The following is a 22110-nucleotide window of genomic DNA, read 5'->3' as shown; positions in this document are numbered from 1 at the left end:
TATAATATGTAATATTATTTGACAATATTACAAATGTTATTATCAGGTGAATGCACACAACTTTGTGCACACACACACACAAGTTAATGGAGGCTGAAATTCCAATCCATAATTTTGCTTAAGTATCAGCAGCACATTATCACTGAAAATAATGAACAGGTCCATTGATACTTCTTTGTTCTGGAAGAAGCAAACTTGGGGTCTATTTACAGCACTTTCTAATTTTCTTAGCCTTAGTCTAATCATTTTAAGTACTGAGGGAGACAACTGGTTGTGCACGTTAACATTATAATGATACTCAAGTGGATAGCAGGTTAATATTGATTAACAACATTAATAAATAGGCAAAAAATACCTTTAGCTGTAAAGTAGTGATTATATTTAATACTTTGCAGAGTGCTGTACAATCATTCCCACCAGTGAGACAGGGAGCCACTCTGCTTTATCAGCAGGAAGAATCTGAAACACTTCGGGTACCTCTGTGGGAGCCAGCCTAGAGGCAGTGAGGCCAGCAAAATGAAGGAAGTGCACCTCTGAGCTTCAGGTCACATCAGGATATGGATCAGTGGATAATGGCTCCAAGGGATAAGTTTAGTGGTGGTCTGCAGCAACAAAAAGCCCGGAAATGTGTATAGTGCAGACATTACATACAACATCAAAAGTGCTGTTTCACAGCCGTGGTGCCTTGGTGCTCCCAGCCAGCACAGTGGGACTCAGGGCTGTGAGGCACCACGCTGACAGATGTGCAAGAGCCATGAAGGCCCAAGCCCAGCCCAGCCAGCCTTTCCACACATGTGTACCCGGCACAGAGCTCTTTGCCCCTGGCTCCCAGCAGCTTGGTGCCCCAGACTGAGTGACCAAACCCCGGTGGTGGAACTGGCCCTAAGCCCCTGAGCTTCTCAGGATTCCTCACATGTAACCAGGATGGCTGTGCCTGACTCCTGAGCCTGCTCCTGTAGCCATAGCTACGTGTGATGCTGCAGTAGTCAATAAAGGAGACCTGAACTCTCCTCAGCAGCAACAGTGCTCCATTCCAGGGCAGAAAAAGTAGCATTGCACAGAAACTGTCTTAGCTTCTTCAGCTTCCCCAGGGCATTGCACTGTTAAACAAACAGTGGGGGTAATGGTGGGAAGAGCAGCACAGAGACAGGAATGAAGAAAAATCATAGAATCCTTAGAGCTGGAAGGGACCTCTGAAGGCCATCTAGTCCAACTCCGCTGCAATGAACAGGGACATGCACAGCTAGATCCGGTTGCCCAGAGCCTGATCCGGGCCTTGCCCTGAAAGTCACCAGGGACTGGGCTTCAACCACATAACTAGGCAACTGTTCCAGTGCCTCACCTGTAAAAGACTTTTTCCTTATATCCAACCTAAATCTACTCTCTTTAAGCTTGAAGCCATTTCCCCTTTCTATCATCACAAACTCTGTTAAAGAGTCCATCCCCTTCTTTCTTGTAGCAGCCTTTTAGATACTGAAAAAATAGGTGGAATGGGAACTGCAGATATTTTTTATTACTTACAACATTCTGAACAAGCACAGTATTGTAAATTGTTTATTTGTTCGTTTTTAAATAAAAAAAAGAGTTTCCGCAGGAAAGGCGTAACTAATTGGAAGGATAAAAGAAGTCCTTTATTTAGTCCACAGGAGCCCTTGGTATGATTGTCAGTGGTGGCAAATTAATCATTACTGGAGGGTTAAACCACTTGTCTGCAATATCACATAGTTTTCAGAGAACCTCCAAACAGGTTCTTGCAGCAAGACAGGAGGTAAACCAGTGCTGGGACAGGTGAGCAGAGCATGACCGTGTAATCCAGTCCCAGCACAGAGCCCTCCAGCACACAACCCACTCGGCAGGGCACCACAGGCTGCATGGTAGTAGTGGGTTTGGCCTTGGTGGAAATGTCACAGTGCTGCCCTCCTCTCCGCTGACCTAAGGATACTTCTCTTCCAATCACGTATTTAAAAAGGAAATACATAATATGACCTGGATGTCGTGAAACATCATTATTTGTACAGTGCTTTGAGCTCCTCTGGTGAAAATGCTACAGAAATGTGAAGTCTTAATTATTATCACAGCTATATAATAAGATGTTTAATTACTTTCTATTCTGAGTGACCACTAGAGACATCTGCTCTGACACCAAGACCAATGTAAGCATTTGCTTTTGCAGGTTATAACTTCATTTGCACACCATGAGAAACTAATGTTGGTATGTGCCTCCATAGGGCAATAACTGCTGTGCATTCAGCATTCTCTCTCATGACTCATATTTGCTAATAACAATGAAGGACTGTTTCAGTTCTGTTTTTAGTAACAATGAGATTATTAGCAAGTTCTGAATCAGAAGATGTTTTCCTCAGTACCTTAACATGCAAAGAAATTGGGAAGCCTCACCTCCAGAGCTAACTTTTGATGAGACACCCACTGGACTTTCTGCCTGAGCCCACATACAGCCGCTGGCTGTGGGAAGAATCCCAGTTCCTCCTGCCTACAGACAGACCACGTGCCCTCACTTCTAATGAAGGCAAAGACAGTACTCCCCTGAAAACACATTTTTCAGCACCTCTCCTTTTCTGGATGCAGGAACATCTAGCACTTGATCAGAATTCGTTGAAGCCTTTCTGCTGCAGAAATCATGTCTGAGGAATGGCATTAACACAGCTGGAAAGCAGTTAATGGCAAAGAATTCCCTCTGCAGATGTTGAATCTCAGAACTGTGTTTACTATCAAATCCAAATTCAAGCTATCCATCAGTGGAGCAGCTAAGGCTGCAAAGCAAAACATCTGAGAGCTGGGAGGAGCTTAGATGAAGGCTGTCTGTGTAACTCTGTCTTCCTTATACACTGTGTATGACACATGGTTTGGCTGCAAAGCCACATACTATTACACTCCTTGCTGTCTTCTTTATTCAATGCCTTTTTTGTTACACTTCATCTAAGTAGTCTGAGAACCTAAAATGGAGATTTCCTTCTATTTCCGTGGTATTCTCCTCCTATAATCTCAATATTCTACTCATACAAATGTTAAGACATCAATTTTCACAAGATCTCTCTGGAGAGAAAGCAACAGTATAATCCTAATTTAACAGTGATTGCATGGATCACTGAGGAATCTTAGTCAAAACTGCTGCCAAGCTACCGAATCTGGAATTCCAGTGTGAGACACTGGGTTTTCTAGAGTGCTTGGCACTCTGAAGAGCAGTACCCTCAGGCCCATATATGACCACATTTTGCTAATGCAAACAAACCACGGGCACTCCCCTTTGACACTCTGCAAATAGACAAAAAGCTGGATATACACAATCTCACAACTCTTGCACAAAAGCTCTACAGTACAATCAGGGTAAAATCCAATTACCTGGGACCACATTCAGATTCTCTACATAAGACCTCTAATACTTTTCCTGCAATTTTCTGTACATGTACAACCTTGCTGGATCAATTTCACAAAGTACACCCAGCTAGAAAGCATAATGTAAGTTTAGACAATTGGTAGAGCACTTCCTTTTATGCAGTAGTTTAAGGCTAGGTTTCCTATTTAGTTTCCCTTTCTAGCTACACCTGGGCAGGCTTGGTGGAACTGAATTTTATTCAACTGTTTTGGTCACTGAAACTACCCTGGAGGTTCTAACATGGAATGAGCAGTGTGGAAAAGATTCTGCTAAAACTGAACAGAAATGATAAGTGCTGGTCAACATGAGGAACTAAAAACAAAATTGATTTGGGCAGCTGATTTTTAGTAGAAATAAAAATAAATTCTACCTTGACTGCTCAGTGAAGAATTTTCTAACCACAAGGTACATGGCATTGTTTGTTCTGATGTTATCTCATTTCATATAAAGACATAAAAAAGAATAATCACTGAACCACAATGAAATCCTCAGATGGATTTTTATAACATCCTAGTAAGGGACCTCAGTTAGGAAATGGAAGGTCTTGATTCAATTTCCTCCTTCAGAGAAAGAGTAAATATTTTTTTCCAGAGCCTGGAGCAGCATCAAATGAAGACCCTATAAGAGTGCTCAGAGGCAGGGTTAGCTCACAAAAGGATACTTCATTCCTAGTGGATTTGGTATTTGTTTCCTACATCAGAGACAGGAGAAAAACCACCATGACCCTTGTATTGTATTCTGTTTTAGATACATGAAGAAAACAAAATATATCCTTACATACAGAAACATCAGCAGGACCTGTTTCTCCACACCCATATAATAGCCTTCCTCTGCAAGCTACTGGGATAGCTGGTAGCAGCAGTAGCAGGCTGTCGTTCCTTGAATGCTATTTGGTTGATGATGATGAGAAAAAAGCATAGGTTGTTTCAGTTACTTGTAAATAGGCAATAGTTTACATGTCAATATCTTGGACAGGGCTGACTGATAACCAGCTCTAGATGTCGTTACTTTATGGCATCACTGCAGCAATTTTTTGAATGGATTCCCATATGTGAAAACCATGACCAGCTCTTAGGTGCTCAAAATTAATTAGTCCAGAAAGCAATTCTTGGCAATGTTTAACCTGTTTCTTTAATCTCTGTCCTCCTTTAACACTGATCCACTTGTAAAGGTAGCCTGAATAGATATGACAACCTATGCACACTTAAATCCAATGGCAATGACTTTTGCCATCACAGTAATGAAACACAGAGCTTGTTTCTATGGAGTAACTCCAATAGCTTTATAATAGGTATATGATTTTACAGCTTTTTGAATCCAGGCCTATATCTATATCCCTGTGCAATTGCAAACTGCACTAGTATCACACTAGGGTAAAAAATGAAATTGGATTCATCAGCATGCCAGATGGGCATCAGGTTGGCAAAGCAGGTGCCATGGCACACCCAGTGGCAGGGCTTGTTAGAGTCAGCAGGCCAGACCTTAAAGATAAATGGGATCTGATGCAGGAGATCTTCAGCTAGGGCCAGAAGCCTGATAGCTGTAGGAAACATTAGGTTTGTTGGGGAAATTGAACTCCAGATACAGGGAACAGAGACCTCCAGTTCTTTTTCCTTTTTTGACATCTCAGTCTCTGCTGCTTCCCAGCTTTCTCTGAAAAAGTTCTGAACTCACATTGGCCAACTAATACCTGGGTGTGTCTGAATTTATAGAGTATGTATGTTTATGTAGGGTGTATTCATATATTTATCCTTGTACAAGCACACAAAAATCCTGTACATGCAAACACAAAACCATATACAGAAAGGAAATGCGTGTGTGTCTATCAGTTTATAGTGAATATAGATTTGTAACTGATCTAGTGACTTGTCACTTCTAATTGTGTTCAGTGACTGTGTCAACATGCACTCTTACACCTGAGCCAAAGACTTCAGGTATCTTTAGGGAAGCAGAGATATAGCACAGTCACACAAATGAACTGGCTGTGCTGCAAATGCAGTGGCGTGCCATTCTGTTGGAATCTGCTGTTGAAGACTTATACAAGAAAAAAAATATTGGTAGCCATAGTTAAAGTAAAGAAGTACCCACCCAGTCTGGAGCATGAAGGTTTTGCTGATCTGGCACAGTTCCATAAGTGGGAATAATCACTTGGTTCAATTCCAAGACTGAAAATAATCAAAACAAACAAAAAGATAAGATACTTTAGCATTTTGTGTATTATTATTTCTTTTTCCTCCTCATTTTTTTTAAAATCAATGGTTTCTGGATGAGCCATGCACTTGGTTGTTTCTCAGAAGAATGTTTATCTCTCTCACTTCAGTAGTAACCAACAGGTGGCAAGAGAGCAAAACAGATTTCACCAGGATGACATGTTAATGCTTGGAGATCCTACCAACCAAGCAACAGTGATGCAAAGCCTACTTTGTTAACATGTGTTATTTAGTTCTCCAGAAAACTCTTCTCTATGGTCTTTCTATAGTTAGAAGTATCTTTCCATGATTAAGGGAATCAGAACTGGCTCCACCTGAAGAAATAACCACAGCTCATGATGGCTGTACTTAGGCAATCTCAATTAACAACACCAGACTATTTTTCTGAAATCCTGAAATGAATATAACACAGACAGTGATGCTGTGACATTTACTACATAACAGGTATGATTTTCATATAACCTAATATCACACCTATGGGTTCACTGTGTATTGATGTCCTAATGAATTCTCATCTGTTTCCCCAGTAACAACTGTTAGAAGGAAAAAACACATGCAAACTAACTTGCCTTCTTGAAAATACAGCAAAATTTAGATATGATCCTGTGAAGTATGCTGCTTTGTGATACCATTATCAAGCACACTGGGAAAGCTGGCCACTAGATAACCCACTGCAAAACCCACAAATTCATCCTAAAATAGCTCTCGGAAATAAATTACGAGAATGTCTACAATATTTTTGTTTCAGTTTAAGTATTTTGGGAGTGTCTTAAGAAGAACTCAGCTAACATTCTGAAGCTGAAGATAAAATAAAGCACTGATGGAGAAGGCTGCTTTCTGCCTTAATATAATGAAGCATTTTAGCAAAGTCTGCCCTACACTGAGGTCATGGATGTAAATGGTACCATGATGACAGTAATACCTGGAAAGGATAACCTCCACTTATCAAGAACAGTCCAAAACTCTAAAACATAAATAAATAAAAAATACTCTAAAAAAATCACATCTACACTATGTTTAGAAAGATAATTAAATGCTCATTAGATACAATGCTAGGACCAACAAAACTGATCTGGCTGATTTTTTTTTTTTTTTTTGGCTTAAAAACTTCATTGATATGTATCCAAATTCTCTAGAATTTTTAAAAATCTTTTTTTCATTGATGATGCTTACTTAAATCAGCTGAAGATATGTCAAAACACTTAAAAATAGAGCATTGAGAGATTATTGTTGTTGTTGAGCTCTACAAGCCAACAGAACTCTCATGGTTTCTAAGTGGCTAAATGTGGTTTAAACACAGTTTCCTAGAATTTGGTAGGGATATTCTTCCAGATGTTGAACTGTTTCCAGATCTCTATGTGGTGATAATGTACTCTAAGGTAGAGACCCACGTTTTTTTCCACCAACATAGCTTCACAAACCTCATAGTCATAACCTCAAGGCTGGCCCAGGTGAATATCCAAACACCGGGAGCTCTTAAAAGCATTAACATCTTTATAAACATTTGCCAGCTTTTAAAAAGAGAGCAGGAAAATGTGGACTTTTGGACATGCTGAGACTGCAACATGAGAACTCAGAAAACACGGGCATATTTCAGCTGTAAAATTGCTGTAAATGCACATTACCACAATTTAATGAGTTCAACTCAGTCGTATGTGAGAAAGACAAATATGTACCCTTAATGTCAGTGTAAAGGGCATGACCCTATTTTCCTTTGGTATTGGTTTTCTGACATGAAGATATGCAGATACAAAGTGCTTCAGAAAACCCACAGAAGAGGGAATGCTTCTTCTCATATATAATGGGCATGGTGAAGGAGTAAGATAAGCATGCTCTTCTGAAATGCAAGCATGTGTTCTGAAACCCTATGTTATTATACAAGGCAAACAGATGTGGACACTGGTATATCCAGATATGAAGATTTATGGCAGCCACTGAACTACAGTGACAAGAATTGTGCATTGAAAAGCCCTATTTCTGACATCTGCATGGTGTGTAGCCACACATCCTTCAAAAATGCTGTCTAAGAATCCCTTCAGCCAGAGCTGGAAAGAAGAAGGAAACATGGCATTCACAGTAGGAAGTGTAACTCCAGATCCCCTAAATCCTGATGGATCTGGACCTGGCCAGGAATATCCTCTTGAGAAATTTATACGTGAGTACAATTTACTTCTGCCTCATTGTCTGTGGCCAGTAATGTCATGCACGCTTTATCATTTTACCAATATTTACCATATGAACACATATTTACTTGAAATATCACCCGGTAAATTCCTAGGCCATTGGTACAATAAAAGGAGTCCAGCAAAAGGAATCTGCCACTCTCACTTCTTCTGGTACATTAACCCAGAACTTCTCCCAGATCAAATGCAGGTCAATGTCTGTGTGGAGCAAAGAATGCATTACATGAGTGTGTGCTTAGTGTGTGCTTAGGTCAGATATGTTCTGATGGTGTTTTGTTACGACAGCTATATCAAGACACTTGTGCTTTTGGCTGGAAGAGATGATTCCAGTCTCTCAGACTGAAGTGGTACCTGCAGAAACTCAGCATTGCCAGAAGAGCCATATACGTATAAAGTGCTTTTTTTTACCACCCAAATAACTTCATTTATTTCTTCTACCTTCTCTCTTATAATAGAACCAGTTTGAAGAAGAGAGGACGTGAAAAAAAAAATTGTACCAAGAAAGTCCGGGACTTTCTAGCTGTGAAAACAGAGGAACAGACTGCCTGGGGAGGCTGATGAGGTCATGTGAGGTCTACAACATCAGAGATTCTTCATCACAGATTAATTAAATATGCTGGCACAATGTAAGCCAAGTTGAATCTGGCATGCATTTTAGGAGGATGGCCTGGATCAGCTTTTTAGGTCCTTTCCAGACCCCATGGTGTTCTCAGTCATGGTCAACAAAGACAACTCTCTTGAGATTTTATATTAAAATAGTATTTCTGCTGATCTTTTTCTTCTTCAGAAGCATTGTCACTTCTGTTAATGTTTGGGTCAAAGCACATCAAGTGCAGATGCTTATGAAGTACAATCACGTAGTCAAATAAACCACAGTTGGCCAACATTTGTGACTGGATTGAATAAAGATCCTAAAATTCTTTGAGGGGCAAAGTAAAAAGTATCATTAATTAGTTAACTGATTTTGACTGTGAATTGTTCAGGAAGTTCAGCGACCTTCCTGTTTAATGATTTAATTTCAAAAGCTTTCACAAACTTTACTACTAGCAATTTCTACCCATTGCTCTGGCAGAGGTGAGAGTCCATAGCATACTGATAGGCATGGAAGCTGCTCTCCCTTTGAAATAAATATAAAGAATTAAATCTTTCCTTAGAGTCTGAATAGTGAAGTAATAGGAGCAACCCAAGGTATAATGGATGAAACAATTTTATGGAATTATAAATTAAGAGGCCTGAAAATGGGGAAAAAGCAATATCCAGAGGGAAAAGAAAGATGCTGTCAGAAAAACAAAAACAAACAAAAAATCCCAAAACACAACAATGACAAGAAAACTGCAAAGATATTGGATAAGCTGGTGTTTGATAATACTGCTGGGCTTAGCTTTGTAAGCAAAGACATTACCAAACATGCCTAAGGCTGCCAAACTGTCAAAAAAAATATTGGCTATCATAGATTTCTTATTTAATGAAAATAATCCAAGGTGGGAAAGGGCAACAACAGCTTTTATGCTTGCAAATCACTTACATGAGACAAACTAATAGGAGAGGGTTGTTCAAAGAAGCCAGAATGGTTTTACAACACCAAACTCATAGCACCTGGCACTTCACTTCCTTTAACAAACCTGTGTGACGTTGCAAAATACAAGATCTTAGCCTTGGCACCGAATATGGTACCTCATGAGCAACCACACCTGCAAAGTCAGGAAGCGATGTCAGATCGCTAGAGCTGCGCAGTGCAGCTCCTCAGGAACTGAGGCACACTGTGGTGATGCCTCCTCATCTCAGCACTCTGCAGCTGTGTTAGCAGAAAAATGCTTTTGTGGTCCTATCACAAGTAGGAACCTGAGAGGCAGCCAGCAGGAAACCCCACTTCACAGATTCTGTCTCAGAAGCCATGGGAAAGTACGAAGGATATGAAGTATGACAAGATATGAACTGAGCTCTGAAGTGAATGAAAACTACTCTGAGCCCCTCTCTCTAATCAAGCCAAATTACTTTCACCTTATTTCTCTAGAAAGATGAAACTACTTCTGTCTTGAATAAAACTAATGTTTTGGAGATAATGATCTAAAAAAGATGGGTACTGATGTATCCAAGACAATACCGTGCAAGGAAATAGCAGCCACTGTCTGTAACAGAATTGTGGAAATAATAATGAGAGGCAAGCAGGTGGTTGAGTCTAAAGAACCAGAGAAGTACCTGACTCCCAAGCGGGGACTTAAGTCAAGCCACCACACTTCAGGGGACATGATGTGGATGTCAGCTTTCTTAAGGAGAACATCCAGCTCTCTATCTCTTGATCCTGACATTATAAAACGATGATATTGAAGTAGAACGTTCTGCCCTAGATTTTGAGGGGAGAAAGGGAAGAAAGGGGGAGAAGAATTTATGCCATGTTGTTTTAAATTCCCTGGAAGATCAAAAAGAGGAGAATTAACACCACTACCAAGGATTTTCCCCTCTGAAGAAAGATTTTGCTTTTCCAAATGTTAACGTGTACTCAGATAGTGAAGGTATCATTCTGTGACGTGACTATGAGCTCCTAGGCTATGGACAAAACAAGGTCTGATTTGTGCTGTTTAAACTAGAGAAAAACCTGCCTTCCCTCCTCTTAATTTATATCAGATTTTATATCTCTCCCCACATAAATTAATCTGTTATTATTAAAAAAAGCTAGCTTCCTTGAATCAAAGAAAGGAAGGGACAGTGAGATATCAAGTTCTAAAGCAGAATTAATCAAGGAAAATAGCTGCTTTGATCTACTTGTTTAAAAGTCAGTTTTAAGCTATTCTTGACGGTCTTGATCCTTAATGCCAACCCACGTATATAGTTTAATCACCTAGACAATTTTAAACAAAAAATTTCCCGATCATCAAGTCCTCCTGAGCTAATCTCATTTCCTTCATCTCATAGCTTAACTGGGTAAATATAAATAATAAACAAAATTATTTCCTAGGTTATCCTTCCAAAATGTAGATCTGATCTTTGCACAATACTTCTTGCCAGGAGGAGACCTTACTGCCAGGATCTTGTTGATGGTCAGAGCTGTGTCTGGGTTAAAGTGACTGCTGCAGACGGGCTGTTCTCTGGGACACAGCCTTTCCTCCTCATGCACAGCTGTCATCACAGATTATAAATGGTTTCACTTCATTCCACTCTTGACTTGCAATCAGTAGTATCTATTCTTTAAACTTCAGTTATTTAACTGGAATATGTTTAAATCAGTTTTATTTCATATCCGTAGGCCTTACTTGAAGAAAACATGCTACTGAACTCATGTTCTTCACTTTAGAAAAAGGTATGTTTTTAAAGTAAAACTGAATTATTTTTATCACAAACTGTACTTAATAACCTATTGTTTAGAGATGATAAGAGATCTACACAGCTGCCTTCAGTGTGAAATTCTTGTTCTCCTCCTACGGTTGCCTACAGAAAACTTATGACAATTAGTAACACCAAAATGGCTTTTCAAGCTGTCACTAAATTACATTTTTGTGCAGTCACACAGAGCAGATCTGCAGGTATTGTCAAAGTGAAATCTATTCTATGCTGCATAATAAGAAAAACATTGATTTTAATTTCTGACATACAAGCATGTCCAATGTGAACTTACACCCACACTGCTGTGCTACAAAGGAAGTGAAATGGCCGTCTTGGAAGACAATTCTTTTTTGTTTGAGAGACTATTCTTCCCATTAAGTTATCTTTTCTTACAGCTGTGCAAACAAAGCATTAGGAACATGTGGTACAACTTTCAAAAGTAAATACTCTTCCATGAGTAGCCCTAAACAGAGCATGTTCACTTCCTAATAGGAAGAGAATTGCAAATGGAACAGCCTGCTTCCTGAAACTGCTAGCACAGAGCTGAGGTATCTCACCAAAAATCTGTGTAATTAGCAAGCACTTACAGAACCAGAAATTGAACTCTGGGGAAATGATTCTGCTGACAGCAATGCCTAAACATTTAGGAGGCACCAAGTTGGAAGGTTTAGGGGCTCAGTATTCAAATTTTAGAACAGTTCATAAAAATCCTACTTTATTTCCACAAGACCTGGATGGGCCTCAGCTTCAGTTTAGAAAGCAGACGCTTGGGCTGACGTCTCTTTAGTTACAATTCTTGGAGTCCAGAGGAATCCACTTAGATGCAAATGCTGGCGCTTGGTCCTCAGTGCCGCAGCACACAGCAGAGCCCAGCGGGCCGCGTGTTCCTCTGTCGCCTGCACAGCAGACAGCAGCTGACTGTAAATCAGCACCGAAGTGTTGCTTATAAGAATATTCTAAATGCTTTTGTCTGAGGCTGAGCAATTTCCATTCATCCACTCTCAGCTGAAATGTCTGTCAGTAAGAATTATTTTGGCTTTCATCTATCTGTACAGATGAAGAAATTCTTTGTGCTTTTAGCATGCGCTAACACCTCTTGCCTGCTATAATTTTAAATATTTGCTTTACGTTCTCTGTGTACTGGACGTAGATGTCACACAGCAGGCTAACATTGTCACGGTATAAAGTAATGGTCAGATGGCTGCACAGTGATAATCTTTTCAGGAATTACTCTCAGGTTGGAACATGGGCTTGGATCATCTTCTCCACTTCTTTCTTCTATTAACTTAAGTATATTAAAATGATGCAATAAATTATTCTTCCTTTTTTTTTTTTTTTTTTCAGTTAGCAGCTGCTTTGTTTTAATAATATAGGGAATTGGGTAGGAAGCTATTGTGATGTTGACTGTCAACTGAGCCCATTTCATGCTGGATTCCTGCTATGTCATGTTGTTCCATACCAAGACACCCATACGCACAAACTTTATTTCCTTTATTTTCTTAATAACAGTGTGAATGCTGTGACTCTAGCTGTCAAAACTGCAAACTCTTCCAGTCTCTAGGGTTAAGAAAAATGACAACCTCAGCTCCATTAGGAACACAGCACACAAGGGATCACCGGCTCACAGAGACACCAGCACAACCCTACAGACGTCTCTGGTTTTCAGTTGCATTCGTAACTTCTGAGAGAATTTTTTCTTTACTTGGAAAAACCTCTTTAAGGCTGAAAAAGTGAATGGAGTCTAGTTGGTGGACATTAAGATCTGCTAATTCAAACAATGCAAAGGGTATTAGGAGAGATCTGCAGTAGGTGCTGGCGTGTAAAGCTACAGATAAATTCCTGGTGAGAGATTTAAGAGTGTCCAAGTGCAATGGCAGGCTTTATGCCTCATTACATTAATCACATACAGAACACTACGTGTAGCTCTCAGAGAACAGAAACAATCAATCAATTTCATTAATTAATCCTTCAATTCAATTAGCCACTGTTAGTATTTCTCTTGCTTAATAAGTTACTTAAAATGCAACATGTTTTGCAGATGCACCTTCTTTTTGTGTACACAGCATATTTAGGACAATGAATAAACATGTTTCAATGTTACTTTTCCCCATGGCTTATTAGCTCTCCTTGCCAACAAAACATATCTTAATGAATACTGTGATTACAGTAATTATCTAACAGATAAGGAAAAAGTCACTTAACAATAAATTAAAAAAAAAGTAGTTCACTAAACTATATACCTGCTGAAATGAACATTGGCTTTGGCATTAAAAAAAGGATGTAGGTGCCTAAAACAGGATTTGGGAAAACCAAGCTTCCCATTTCATGTCTGTTTCTTACTATGTAAAAGGTACATTCTACCACTTGATCATCACAGGAGGTGGATTTTAAATTTAAATTTTCAAGCAAGGGATTTTTTTTTCCTATAAATTCTGAATTATTCTTTTCTCTTTAAGACCATACCTCCCTTAGTATACAAGATGGGGCTGCAATGAGGATGAGTCCAGGTTTGGTCAAGGAGGAAGACTAGTTTGTTGAAATCATCAAATTATTTCTGCAAAAGTTGAATGGAGTATACAGACTGTAGGAAGGCAGAAAGATTATCAGATTGACAAAGAATTTGAGTACATTCTGTGCTCTGGCTTCAGCATGCTGAGCAAGCTACTGGAGCCAAGGTTTGTCTGCTTTTCCCAACAAAATGTTCAAACTAACTGGCCAGGCTGCTACAACACCTCAGCACCTTTACAAAGCTCAGCATCTTTACAGCAGAGCTGAGCATTTGTGCCTAAAGAACTAAGGACACTAGAGGTCTGGAGCAGGAGTACTTGGAATAGTAACCCTGGCAAATGCTGTTCATAAAAATCAGTGATTTAACAAGTGATTGACAGCTTCGTATGAAAAAGCATACACAGCCATCAAACAACTTTGTATGCTCGACAGCCACAGACACAGAATGATGATGCTATTAGGTAGTACTGAAGTGCCTGCTTGAGAATGAATTCTTTTCTTTGGACCTCCATGGATGTGTTTTAGAGAGGCCTGCTGATGGTACAACAAGCTTTTCAGTCCAGTACTTCCTTTACAAATCCAGTTTAAAAATGCTTAGCATTCCTCAATTCTTATCACTTAAGTAGCCTGCATTCTTATCACAGGAGTCTGGATTGCTAAACTCCAGCCCTGCCTAAATGGGAAGTTAGGCAAGGTGTCACTCACACACACCCCTTTTCAATATAGTGCTCAGACACAGCATCATAGAAACAGAGGAAGAGATGAATAAAAATGTATGCTATGTAAGGCCGGAATAATCTGAATTAAATAAGGCTCAGAGGCATGCTCCTAATGAGGAAGATAAAAAGAAATCTTTGCTTTTTACTGGTTTACTGACTGAGGCAGTGGACTTAAGAAGAAAAAAAGAACAGCATGAATGTGCAATTAAAAAGTGTAACATGCATGCAAGCAAATGGATGGAAAATGGAAGTTGCCTGGGCAACATTCATTCTGACGTTGCCCAACTTGTAAGCGCTTGAGTTTGCAACCATAATGTTAACATTCTTTAGACATAATACATAATTAGCCACAGCCAATTATTCTGTGGCTCCTGTTGGTAACTGGTAACATTTACATTTAAATTTGAGGAAAGATTACTGCTGGCTATACTGTATTATTTAATTATACAGTCAGTTTAGAAATGAAATTATATCTGAAGCAGTTGAGAGATTCCTTGAGCAGAAGTGATGGAAAAATTATTATTGCAAATTGGCATGAGGAAACTGCTGAATGACTAGAATTTCACCTAATCAGACAATTTGATTAGTGGTCCTCATGTAGGAGCACTCTGCACTGCTGATGAGTAATTTCAAAGTGTACTGTAAGAAAAGTAATCATAATAACTACGAACACTTTTCCTTAGCAACTCATATATCAAATTTATTGAGTTTTAAAAGTCAGTTCAGAATAATGTAATTAATGTGAATTCCATGCCATAATGGAAAAACAAAACAGTGTGTGTTTTAGCTTATTGCAATCACTATCAATACAAAATTCTGGATTTTGCTGACAATTCTGTGCATGATGCCCACCCTCACAGCCAGATGAGTGCTGACAGCTCTGTGCTGAACAGCTGCAGCTTCCAAGACATAGAGGTTTATAAATTACTTTCTGAGAAAAGAGGCATTAACAGGAAGGATGCCTGATGGTGGCATAACCTTGAAAGGCTGGTAACATCATTAGCCCTTATTGGGACTGTTTGTGAGCCTGATCAGCGTTCTCTACATAAAAAGGGAATGTGCCACTTGTCGGTGGTTGTTCAGCTGCAGGTCTTAGCCTGAGCCTGTTCGTATTCTTTTGTTGCATTTTGCCTATAAGGCTGTCCATCAGCTTTGTGCAGTGCCTTTTAAGAAACAATATGTATGTGCAACCAAAAGATATCAAGAGTACAAAGGAACACAAGAAGGTACTTACTGATCAACTTAAAGGTCTGTCTAGTCCCCAAGACTGGCCAGAGGGTCTCTGGGTCAAAACAGCCATCCTATGTGCCAAAGCATAAGATATGGGTGCTGAGGTAGTCAAACTCCAGAGGACATGATCAGAGAGAAGAAGTGTACTTTTGTTTTAAATTATCTTGTGGCTTTTTGACTCGTGTATTTCCCTCTGTACTTGTTAAACCTGCAACTGCTTCTTACACTTGCTGGCAATGGGAAAAGTGAGGACAAGTAACTTTTGATTCCTCCCCAGTCTATAAGGTGGCACAGCAATGTTCTCACATATATTACCTACTGCTATACCCTCTGAAGCATATGCCATAGATCCTCAAGGAAATCCCAATGCTTGGCAAGCACTTTTTAAGGGTGTGATGTGCAATGATGTTGTTCATGTATGGAGTATATACACATAAGAATCATAGAATCACCACCGTTGGAACAGACCTCTAAAGTCATCCACTCCAACTATTCACTTGTCACCACTATTTCCCACTAAGCCATGTCTCACAGTACAACGTCTAAATATTTCTTGAATACCTCCAGGGATGGTTACTTCACCAGCTCCTTGAGCAGCCCGTTCCAGCTTCTCTCCTGGAGAAGTAATATTTCCTAATGTCCAACCTGAATCTCTCCTGGTGCATCTTGAGGCAATTCCCCCTAGTTCTATCACTAGTTACATGGGAGCAGAGGCTGACTCCCACCTCACCACAACCTCCCTTCAAGTAGCTGTAGAGATTTTACATTTACAAGTATAATAAATACATATAATATGATCATTTCCTGGGTAGTGTCATATATCAGATTTCAGCACAGGCCATCATGAGAAGGCCTTTCAGATCTGGAACAGTGGAGGCAGCTTTAGACCAACCAAAGTAAGCATGTGATATTATGTGATGTAAAGTGCTTTTTGTATACTTTTTCTAACAATTGTTGCACCTTCCCAGAAGACCAACCATCAAAAGTGATTAAATTCAATTTTAGTACTCACCAGGAAAGAAAGCAGATGAATTTAAAAGCACAAATTTCCTTTAGATTGGCAGGTAGCATAAAAACATGGAAAGCATGTATTTTGATAACTTATCTCAGGAGGAAGCAAAAAGAAGTCACACTATGCACTAATGACAATGATGAAAAATGAATGGCTTTGAATCTTACATGCCATTCAGCTATAACAAAGCCAAGAAGGAATAACAAGGAATATAATGCCAAAGAGAAATTCTTTGTTTTTTTACTAGCTCACCTTTACCACTGTGTAATTTCACAAAATCTTAAAAAAAAATGAGGGGGAGGGAAGGGATGAAACCTTTGCTTTGCAATTTATGGAAAGACATTTTACTTCAGTGTCTACAAAGCGTGTGGTCTGGGAACCGTTGGCTTGCTCTTTTCATATGGCATTAGAGACTTTCATGAACGTACAACCAGTGCTGAGAGATCCAGCCATGCCTTTCTTAACAAATGCATTTCTACAGAGACTCTTATCCACTTATTTAGAACTGTGGAAGTTAGAGGATTAAAAAAAAAAAAAGCAAAAACAAAGCATCCTCCTACAGAGCTACCTTTCATTTACACTTAGGTTGGCTATGTATTGCAGCATAGCAGCAGGCTTAAAGTGAGTGTGGTGGGCTGTGAAGAGGCTGGTCATAAACCCTCTATAGTGGCTATGCTAAGTTTGTTTTAAGAAGAAACCACGGTGGTTTTACAGCAGATTGTACTTTTTGTATGGAGAGAAATACAAACGACCTTTTGAAGTGCATGAATGCAGCTCATAGACAAGCAGGCAGCGAGGCAGTAGGAAGGTCATCCAGCCTGACCCCTACAACACAAACCAGAGTATTGCATCTCCTATCTCTTGTGTCAACTTCAAATTCTGGCTGAAGGAGAATAAACTTCCCTGTTAGAGGAATTTAATGAATTGCAGTCTGATATCAGGAAGGAGATCTCTAGAAACTGACAGCAAATTAGGATCCGATAAATTAGCCCTCCTGCCTGTTTGCTGCAGGCTGGCACTTTGTAGGCTGGATGCTGGGAGCATCTCCTGTCACTTCTGACCTATGGCTGAGTGACATTTCTCTTTTGCTGGAGCTGCTCTTGTGGAGTCAGGCTTGGCACTCCAAAGGCTGAGAGAATCACTGATGCTAAGCTGCCAGAAGATAAAGGTGAAAAAAATAGTGAAAGGGATGAAAGGGAACTGTGAGACTTCCTGAAAGGAAAAAGGATTTCTCTGGAGTTTATTTCTGTATGCAGGAAGTTGCTCAAGAAAATCTAATTGAGCAGAAGGGTCACTGGGTTTGTTCAGTGACGCCCAGTGACAGATATGGAAACACCTCTGATGGACACATTCTGTCCTGTCTAGAAGGATAAACATCTATCCCTAAAACATTTAATTAAATTCTCCATTCAGAGGAAATGAGCCCCCCCAGATCCACCAAACACAACTAAAACATGGAGTACCATTGTTTAGACAAATATTTATCCTTCTATCATGAATAGCTGTGGAAAAACTGAAAACAAAACCAAACCCCCACCACTCTGAACAGCAGTGCACAGTCTCTGAGGGCTGAGACTGCAGCATTTACATACTTAAATAACGTTATGGATGTTGACAGTGCCACTTAACTCAAAAGTGTTTTTCTCATGTTGTGTAACCAGCTACACAGGTGGACACGCAGGCATAGCAGCAGCCCACTGCTCCAGAACTTCTTGCTGCTGTATGAGTGAACTGCAGGTAATCCTGTAAAAATCAAGATTCCTTCCATGGACCAAGCAAGTTAAATTTTGGCAATGTAACAGCTATCAGTAGCATTGCTTGGCTCCAAACACCATAAAACACCACATCAGTGGTCACATGTGTTTTCTTTCCCTGAGAAATTTCAGATTGGCTGTTTGTGAGATCTAATTTAATTCAGCTATGTTAAACAAAAATATTGGTATTCATACCAAAACAATCATAGAATCACAGAATCATAGAAATGCTCAGGTCGGAAAAGATCTTAAAGATCATCGAGTCCAACCACAACCTAACCATACTACCCTAACTAATAACCCTCTGCTAAATCATGTCCCTGAGCACCACATCCAAATGGTTTTTAAACACATCCAGGGATGGTGACTCAACCACCTCCCTGGGGAGCCTATTCCAGTGCTTAACAACCTTTTCTGTAAAGAAGTGTTTCCTGATATCCAACCTAAACATACACTGGTGCAACTTAAGGCCATTTCCCCTCATTCTGTCACCTGTCACCAGTGTGAAGAGACCAACCCCACTCTCGCTGTAAGCACCTTTCAGGTATTGGAAGTGAGCGATAAGGTCTCCCCCTCAGCCTCCTTTTCCCCAGACTAAACAGCCCCAGATCCTTCAGTTCCTTCAGTTGCTCCTGATAGGATTAAATAGGCAAACATAAAATATAACAGTTTTAAGAAGTACAAAGAATAAAAACAGGAAGTGAAAGCCATTCACCATTTTAATGTGAGCATGCTACCTTCCCTCTCTAGACCACATGCGTGTCCAGGACCTGGCCTAAGAAACCTGTATATTTCTGAACGCTGATTTGCTGAAGGACTGTGATTTGATACTTCAACAGTAACCATATATTTAACTCCCTGGACAACAATAAGATAAACTGTTTTGCATCTGCTCCAGTGCTGAAGTACATTACTCCACAAATGCACCAGCATTTCTGTCAGCATGCCTTCTTCAGCTGAAGGCCTTTTCTTCATTGCCTAAAATAATGTGAATCCTTTCTTATTCTTTTATCCCAGAGCAACCAAACCAGCTGTCCTTAGGCAGGAAACATAAAGACAAGCCACTTTTGCCATCCAACAGGTTTGCTGAGATCAATCTCAAGCTTACTATCAAAGCAACAGCAGAATTACATGGAAAAGTATGTCGCCTTCAGCATGTTTTACAGGAGATGCCCCAAGCTACAAATACAGCTGTTTTTAGCAGCAGAGATGATCCCATAGTGCTCATCAGGAATGCTAAGCCTCCAGGCAGCTGTGGGACATCTTCAGGAGGAACAGAGATGATTAACCAAATTGTAATTGCAACTGGCTGTTTGGTTAAAGTTCAGTGCCTGTGGACCAATGAGTTGCTTAATGTGAAATTTGAAGTTTGAGGAGTGTTTATAAAATCACACCTCTCGCTCTCAAATTTACATGCCTCAAAAGAGATATAATTGAATTTCTATAACGAGTTTCTCAGAACGTTAGCTTTAAAATTTTTCTTACAGTTAGCTGTTATACACTATGAGGGTCCCCAAAAGATACTTTTAGTGACTTTGACTATGAAAATAGTAAGTTTAAAGTCTGAACCTATGTGAATTTTTGAGCTTTGCATGTGTAGGTGCATAGACTCATGTCTGTAAGCATTCTCAGTGGTGGAAATGGAGCTTAGAAAGAAACTGCATACTTTGGGTTCCTAATCAGGAAATACTTTGTAGTTTCAGCAGTTGAGGGACTCTTCTGATTTTATTTCTAACCAGCTGCTGCATGCTAAATAACCATCTTCTATCCAAAACTTTCTACTTCTGTGAAGGAGAGGTCTAATGGAGCTTCACTTGGCTGGACCATGCTACCATTGAAGCGCATATATTAAAACTCCTTTACTCCTTCTTCCAATCATACTGATTTTGCTTTTATTTTTAAATACATTGCATGTTTAAGTAATCCAATCTTTGCTTGGCTTTTTTTCTTAAATGTGGACATCAGTTCTTAAACTTGTCCTTTGTGTAAATTCCTACTTGTCTTTTATAACAGATAACTGGATGAATTTAATTATTTTCCCTAGAATGGATCGGTATATGCTGAAATGATGAAATATTTAATAAGGATAACTCCTTCACTGGGGACTAGTTCTGCATTCTCTACTAAGAACAACATTTACAAAAATGATGCTATTCTCACTCTCATCAAAGAGGCAGTTCACAAGGGTAAAGTGTGTGTTGTTTGACCTGACCTTTGTTCATTAATTCCTGTAAAAACTCCATTAGACAGTTTAAGAAAAAACATACAGATAGAGAGATCAAATAAAGTTAGTAATATTACATGCAAATTAATACAACTCTCTGGAAACAATAGAGCCCTCTGGATCATCATCTCATCCTTATTTTGTTAAATGTTATTATCTCTAACTGCAGTGCTAAACCTACAGCAGTGGTTTTTCTTTTTCTTTTTTTTTCAAATAATTAATTGTATAAACATAGTATTTTCACTGATGGGTAAATTACCTACGGACACATTATTAATTTTAGTATATATTAAAAAAATTCATGAAAATGCCACAGATGAATTGTTTTAATTCACAGTTATATTACCTTAGCCCCATGCTTATTTTCCTGATGAACTGACCTGGAACAATCTTTATGCCATTGCTTACATATATATACGTGAACAGTAGCATTGGTAGTTTTACTCTTATTAATACTCTGTTTTTCCTCTCCCACTTTTCTTTTCTTTTCTTTTCTTTTCTTTTCTTTTCTTTTCTTTTCTTTTCTTTTCTTTTCTTTTCTTTTCTTTTCTTTTCTTTTCTTTTCTTTTCTTTTCTTTTTCTTTTCGTCAGTCTCACCCTACCCAGGTCTCAGTGGATGCCGTGCCTTTACTTCCACCTCCCTAGTCAGAGCTACTTTTTTTCCATCCCTTTGAAGAGTTATTTTATCAAAGTCTTCAGCCAAGAACCTGGCTGTGCTCCAGTATTCTTACCACTGATATCAATCCTGGTATTTGGTGCTTTGTGGAGTCCATTGACACAACACACCTCAACTTCTCTGTGGGCAGGACACTTTCTTCACTTCTGCTAAAGACTCACACGAGCTACTAGCCCACAGGACACTGCACTTCTCAGTCACGTAACCTGCTGCAGAAGCAGCTCTCAGACCGCACCTGGATTGAAGAGAGGTGCTGGCTGTTTGCTGTAGAAGAGCACTGGCATAGCAGTTCATTCTGACTACAGTGAACACTCTCCTATGCAAATATTTAATGACCTATGAGAAACCACATTGAAAAAATGCTGAAGGACCTGACCGACCAGATTAAGGGGTTCAGGGGGAATCCACCAACAAAAATCTGGAAGGAAGGGTAACTCTGAAAGAAAAGCAAAACTGGTAGAAGCTACCACAAAATGTTGATTTTTGGCTATGTCTAAAGAATACTGACGATTAGTGGCTTAGTTGGAAGTTATTTAATGTAAACTCTGAATCGAAGGGTTCAGTCTTCTTTAGCTTCTATCCAACACTTTGCAACTAAGCTGCAATTTCTACCACATGAGGCATGAAATCAATTAAAGAAAGATGTTTATGCTCCAGCAGACTTAAAATGGCACTGCTTAAAGTTCAGACGCTTTCTGTTTTAGTATGTCTTTGTTAATTTTCCAATCTGAATTTTGTATTAATTAAAGATATTGAAATGTGTCTCTTTCCAAAATCCAATGGTCTTCCTGCTTCTTTCTGTGAGCAGCGCCTGTACTGGTCTGAATCTTATCATTTTACAAACACAGCATTTATTAATAAAACAAACACACAATTTAT

General features: G+C 39.4%; 1 long non-coding RNA gene across 1 annotated transcript in view; it reads right to left on the bottom strand.

Annotated features, from left to right (window-relative positions):
* LOC104909784 overlaps nt 1–15647 on the bottom strand; it is a 19977-nt gene extending 4330 nt beyond the window's left edge. Inside the window, exons 1-2 of the long non-coding RNA XR_002111972.2 lie at nt 15570–15647; nt 5483–5559 (exon numbers count right to left, since the gene is read on the bottom strand). This is a non-coding gene — a long non-coding RNA (uncharacterized LOC104909784). The remainder of the gene's footprint in view (nt 1–5482; nt 5560–15569) is intronic.
* Between the last annotated feature and the right edge of the window lie 6463 nt (nt 15648–22110).

This window comes from Meleagris gallopavo, chromosome 1, assembly GCF_000146605.3.
Source record: "Meleagris gallopavo isolate NT-WF06-2002-E0010 breed Aviagen turkey brand Nicholas breeding stock chromosome 1, Turkey_5.1, whole genome shotgun sequence".
Classification (NCBI taxonomy): Eukaryota; Metazoa; Chordata; class Aves; order Galliformes; family Phasianidae; genus Meleagris; species Meleagris gallopavo.
Note: the sequence above shows the minus strand (reverse complement) of the source record. Positions and strands in the feature narration are given on the sequence as shown.